Source organism: Austrofundulus limnaeus, unplaced genomic scaffold, assembly GCF_001266775.1.
Source record: "Austrofundulus limnaeus strain Quisiro unplaced genomic scaffold, Austrofundulus_limnaeus-1.0 Scaffold33, whole genome shotgun sequence".
Classification (NCBI taxonomy): Eukaryota; Metazoa; Chordata; class Actinopteri; order Cyprinodontiformes; family Rivulidae; genus Austrofundulus; species Austrofundulus limnaeus.
Window position 1 is genome coordinate 137,753 of NW_013952435.1, and position 6,371 is coordinate 144,123.

Genomic DNA, 6,371 nt, shown 5'->3' on the forward strand with positions numbered 1-6,371 from the left:
CACACACACACACACACACCAGCACTCCCTCCCACTCCTCCAGCTCAGCCACCTACTTTTCCTTACATATGCTAATGCTGCAGGCTCATTCAGCTGTTGGGGCTTTGTCACAGGAGGAGGGTTGTGTGCTTTAAGCACCAGCTGTATGCATTTCACAACATTTAGTTTTCAACAAGACCATTGCTTTATTCTTATTTTTGCAGTTTTTTTWAATATCTTTTTGGAGCAGAAAGCAGAGTTGCCGCGTTTCTGTTGATTTCAGCCACTTTCTGTTGTTTTGGATCGCTCTTTCTCRTGGCTTTGGATGGTTTGTGCTCAACAAGTGGCTGATGGATTTGTTGCAATGGGACAGAATCACTGCAGCAGGTTTGTTATACACTTCTTACAGGTGTTCTTTCCATTCAGCTTTTATAGTTTCAACAGTTTTACCATTATTAGTTTGCACAGCAAGCATATTAAACCAACACAGTTGCATCTTGGTTTGGGCTTGTATCTGATGAAGAATTTTCGAACGCATCACTGGCAGAGGCTTGAATTTTGAATGTGAAATTATTAAATTTGCGACTTGAAACCGTTGTTAGTTTAGTTTCTGTGGAAAAGCTGTATTTTTACAAGGGATSCACGAWATATCGGTATTGATATCGGTATCGACCGATATTGGCAATTTTTTTTAGAATATCGGTATTGGTCCGATATGTAAAACTGGGCCGGTATTAACGTCCGATATTGATTTCCCACTTTTTATCTTTGTGTTTCTGTTTTGGGAGAGGAGATGGTTGGTTGAGCAGCATCTGTTTGATCATAATAGTGATGTTGACGCTGCGTAACCAGGAATAACTGAAGCAGAGAGTCATGTCAGAGGTCTGGTCATTTATTTACAGTATCAAAAGAAAGACCCAAGTGTGTTTTTGCGTATATGTATAATATAATTTGTTTGTTTGTGTAATATCGGTAAATATCGGTTATCGGCCATAACGGATATCGATATGAAATTTTCACATCGGTGCATCCCTAATTTTWACTCCAGCATGGAGGTTCAAAAACGTTCAAAATCAAAGCCGGAATCTCAATTCTGAGTCGAGTTGTCTCTAACAGTTGCAAAACGAGACCTATCCCTCCCTGACATCATTTGGTTCGATCTGATTGTGTCAGCTGCAGGGTTTGCAGCCGTCCACATGATCTCAGATATCTGTCTGCAGCAGCACCATGAAACCAAAGAAGAAGTGCTGAATGAAGTGGAAGCTCTGGGAGACGGTTCCTGGCTCTGACGCAGGCTGAGGTCACTCTGTCGGTCACAAAGTATTATTGCTGCTCCCCAGATGATGTGTGTGTGTGCGTGTGTATGTGTGTGTGTGCACGTCACTTTGTTTATTCCAACTCCCACAGTGTGACACTGCTCACCTACTTCCCTGTTTKGCTGCACTGCTTTGAGTGAAAATGTGGCAGCATGGACTCGGCCTGACCTCAGAAGAAGCTGGGATCTTCTCCGGCGCTTTCGATCTGAACACTTCTCAAGTCTCTTAGCAGCTTTTCTTTTGCRAGACGAGAGCGCTCTTCTCACAGTTTTTTTTTCTTTCTTCCTGAGAGCGAGCGAGCTCTGCCTGAAGGCTGTCATTGTGAAGGTAGCTGGGAAAGCAGCAGGAGAGCAGAGGGAGGGATGTGTGCTGATGGRAATAGTTGCTGGTTGAATCTGGAGGCCTGCTGGGCCACATCAACCCGTCACATCACTCTCTGCCCTACTGTCGCAGTGAGGACCGGTGTGGCCGGGCCCGGTTTGGTGTGGGGGGGAGGACAGATGGTCCCGTCTGGAGATGGGCCACGGCACAGTGGTCTGTGTTCACGGGGTTCCTCTGGAGCAGCCAAGAACAAACATGGCCTCCTTCTGTTGGGAACATTCAGGAGCTTCGGTTTCTTGGACGCTTTTTTTTAGCTGTCCTATTTTGAGTAAAGACCGCTAATTTAAAAAACAATTATTCTGAAGATGTCTCGTTTTTGTTTTGTTTGGATAAAAGTTTTGAAGTGCTTGTGTCATACGTCCTTCAAAGTCAAAGAAAACCATTTTTAGATTTCAGAAACTTGGTAGAATACACACAATTTGACCCATTTTCTCACATTACTAGCTTATTTTCTTTTGAACTTGGCTCAGCCAAAGTGAAGCAGGAAGTGACATCAAAGGGGAACTCTTTAAAAAAGTAACTTCCTGTTTTTTTAATTAAAATATTTGAACTCCGACTCTTCATCTCTCTGATAGGCTCAAAATAATCTTAAGAAACGTCAGATTCTTCTCGACAGTCTGTGTTGTTTGTAATTGTAGCTCTGTTTACGTTTAGGCATTCCCCTGTGACATCACTTCCTGTTACTTCACACGTGAATATCTCAACAACTATTCATCTCTGCAGTGTCAATTTTATTTAGCAAAATTTCAATGATATTATCTTTCCAAAAATGCCTTCATATTGAGTACAAAAGCTTTAATGTCACAGGCACTTTAATGAGCTGTTTGTCAAAATTTAAATGTCATCTTTTTGTCAAGACGGATTAGAGGAAGAGTTTCTGCTTGATTTAGTGTTGGTTCTGATCCATCGTGGTCACTGTAAGCTGTAATGTTGTGTCAATCAACCTTAGCAGAGCTGCTGATGTTGATGTGACTGTGTGTGCATCTGTTACTTTACATCTAAATCACAAAAACATAAAGGTACAGAATATACCTCAAAGTGTGAACAGAGCTGACTTGTTGCAGGTAAATCACCTGAAACTGACCTAACATCTGAGTCCTGACTAGATCCAGACATGTCACCGTTCATGTTGGTCATATTTCAGCCATTTGTTACATAATGTTAGTCAACACTCGGCTGAAAGCTTCACATGGTTCTATTAACACGGTCATGAGCGTTGGATCGGAACAAGAACTCTCTGGGACCGTTTCACATGTASCCAACATTTTAACATCACTTAAATCTTTTAATTAGCCTCAGTGTGCACTTAGTGTTCATTACAGCTCTTGTTTTTTTTTATCACCGGATGGCACCATAAAACGAGCGAGGCTCGAGTTGTCTCGTCTGTTTTAACTCTCTGATCACCCTGAAACAACTAAAGGACAATGGCGGTGGGCTGCCCGGCAGGCGCTGGGCACGAAGCCAGCTGGCAGAGCCACCAGGAAGTAGACTCCTGGTCTCACTGATACCCAGAGGAGGTCTGATCAGACTCTCCTGTGCTGGGTACAGCAGCCACCAAGATGCTGAAATAAGCTTAAATATCCARAAAGACAGGTTCCTTTACAAAGTCAATTTTTGTGACTAGTTCATGTGATTCTCTCTCCACCATCAGTGCTGTGGCTGGTGGTTGACTTGATGGATTGCCGGTTGTAATTATGTTAATCTTGGCACGCAAAGGTCATCCCTTAGAGCAAGAATGCTAATTTTATTCTATAGATGACTGACATCCTAATGCATGATCTTTGGCCGAGGTTTCCAAACACTGGAGTTTATTCACAAGCTACTTTCCATGTCTGCATTGAGCATTTTTCTCTGTCAGAATCACTGAATGGATTTTAATGAAATTCTCAAAGTTATCATTAAACGTTTGTTTTCTACTGATTGACTTTTGGAGGTAATTTGATTCAAGACGGTTTTCACGAGTAGGCAGTTTTGTCAAACTCAAAAATGGGTACAACTCAGGCCTGGTTCAAACGGCAAGATTTTATAATTGTTGATTTTCAGAACCTGAGAGACCCCACATGAGATGAAATCATAGATGTAACAAGTTACATAAAAAAATAGCTAAAAAGAGTAGCTGAAATACCTGAAATGAACACAAGGAAACAGAAAAAACACATTTGCTGAATTTAGCACTGAGAATCTGAAATTATCACAAAAAGTAAACTTAGCTGGGGAAAAAAAGCTCAAATTGGCTAAAAATAAGCTAAAAACACAAACAGCTGAAATTGTCAGTAAGCAGCTAAAWGAAGCATAAAAACCTAAAATAACAAAAAGAAGCTGAAAGAAGCACAAAAAAATGAAATTAGCTAAAGAATGTCAGAAAAGGTCCGAATGATAGCTAAAAAGGCAGGAAAAAAAGCTAAAATAATCAAAATAGAAGCCAAAAAAAGCTGCTATTAGTACAAAGGATTTAAAAAGCAGAATCAGAACAAAAAGTGTTGTAACGATTGATGAACATTTTAAAGGGTTTTAGTTATGTTGAAGACCGCTCCATTCATTTTCAGTAAGAATAAAATTGCAGAAAAAGCTAAATATCTCAAAACGTATAAATTGCTGAAGTACCAAAAGTCGTAGCTGGAATGTCCTGAAGGAGCTGAATGTTTTGATATATAAAATGTGGACATGGCACAAAAATTGCGGAATGACAAACATGCTGAAAAACGTACGGAAGAATAAAAATAATAATTATGTGACCGCTTGATAAGGATTCACACAATAAACATGGCCGACAAGGACAAAGCAATAATGATAGTTTGGTGCTCTGTGGCAGTTTTTTTGTCTTCTTTATTTTGGATTTCCCTCCGTGTTTCCATCACCTCGATCTCCAACGGGTTGAATATCCCCGATTTGAGGTCGAAATTATCCTGACGTCCTTCCGAGTCAACTAGATCACTCTTAACACACAGCAGGAATTAGAGCTGGGCGATATGATCAAAATTTTATATCACGGTATTTTCAACATTTTCACCAGTTTCACAGTATTTGACGGTATTTTTCTTTTCATCACAGCTCAGCTGATAATAAAATGTACAAACCCTGCTTATTGACTTTTTTTTCTTTTACCGTACCTCTGTCTGTGTCGCTGTTTCCCTCTGTGTCTGTTCTTCTCTGACTGGTGGTTGGAGACAGTAGTCACGTATTTTGGTCCAGTCGTGAAGGAGGAGGGTTAAGAAAAGATTATGATCAGGTTTATTGTTTTATGTTATTTATTAAAGCTTATCAGCACGACTCACCTTGCACACCAGTCAATTCCAACTCCACTACGAACTACTTCCTGCGGGCTTTTCACAATAGAACCACGTTAAGTCTCCATCAGCATATCGCCTCCATATTAACTAACCGTGTTTAATCTAACTGTGCACGTCACTGAAGAGGTGTTTACTACATTCAACGACGGCGAAAACGGGATGTTTTTTTAAACGTCAGTCAATATAATCAGCGGAATCGCCACCAGCGGCTGCAACTAGCTGCTCCAAACATTAGCATGCTAACGCACATAGCGGTGCAGCAAGGAAAATGTCCCCCGGGAAACAACAGTTCACTGGCGGCCGCGACGAAACGTTCCGCTATTTAAACCGGAATGTCCGGTATTCAGAAAATTCATATAACAAAAATAAAAACCAGTATTCGGTACAAAACGGTATACCGCCCAGCACTAGCAGGAATATCCCCTTAAATTATCTCTAGAGCCAACACAATAAACGTYGGAAAGGAAAAATTGTGGCAAAAATCATTAGTTATGGTGCGTGAATCAGGCTTCACTCTAATTACAGATCCTGCAGTTTGAAACCATAGTAACATTTGTTTTTTCTGTGTAACAGCATGTGGTAGATATTAGAAGTGGTTGAATGCGAGCAGGAAATGAAAAGAATTTACCGTGCTTCACTTTGTGTTGGTKAAATACTTCACCTTCAGGTTGAGGTTGCCCTTCGCTCAGCTGTGCAGCCGGCACGTTCTGCATGGAGCTCCAGACGGGATGACGTGATCATCTCCCATCATGATGAGATGACAGCTCGAACAGACCGCCGGTTCGAACCGCCGAGTTCTGYGCAGAACAAACAGCTCTCTTCTTTAATTTGATTCATTTCTGTCCAGGTTCTGTTGGTGCTTCTTAGACTCTGCAGCCAAGGAAACGAAAAGCTCTTCAGTTTATTATAACCTGCTTCTGAAAGACAAAAAGCAGGAAGTAATGTTTCTGCTGTTCGTTATCAACATTTCTCATGAACCACAGGGCAGATTTTAATGAAACTTTTAGGAAATAATCATTACAACCAATTAACTTTAAATTAAATGGCTGCCACATCTAATCCTTTAGGAATACTAGTGTTAATTTTAAGACTTTTATGATCAGAAAGTTTTTTTTATTGTAGTTTTTTTTACAGTATTTCTGTTTGTTTTTTTGTTGATAGGTGCGTTGCCTCTTAAATCCATGCACCTGGGGCTCTGACTGGCCACTGGTGAGCTCAGGCATTTCCCAGAGTTCAGTGGGAGGCCCGGTGCCGAGGGAAGGATGAAACTCTGAGGGTTTATGTTTATTCGATGCTGACTGACCTCCTTTTTATCTCTTTTTTCTGATTGCTCCTCTGATGTTGGGTCAATTCCAGTCTGTGTGCGCTGAGATGTAAACAAAAAGCCTCTAATTGTGCAAAACCA

At 40.9% G+C, this 6,371-nt stretch overlaps 1 protein-coding gene across 6 annotated transcripts in view; it reads left to right on the top strand.

Annotated features, from left to right (window-relative positions):
* LOC106515866 (signal-induced proliferation-associated 1-like protein 2) overlaps positions 1 to 6,371 on the top strand; it is a 138,434-nt gene that overhangs the window by 36,566 nt on the left and 95,497 nt on the right. Inside the window, exon 1 of one of the 6 annotated variants that reach the window (XM_014005901.1) lies at positions 107 to 366. The exons of the other annotated variants lie outside the window; for them this stretch is intronic. The gene's annotated coding sequence lies outside the window, so the exon portion shown is untranslated. Of the gene's footprint in view, positions 1 to 106; positions 367 to 6,371 lie in introns of those variants that run through there. 6 annotated transcript variants of the gene reach the window in all.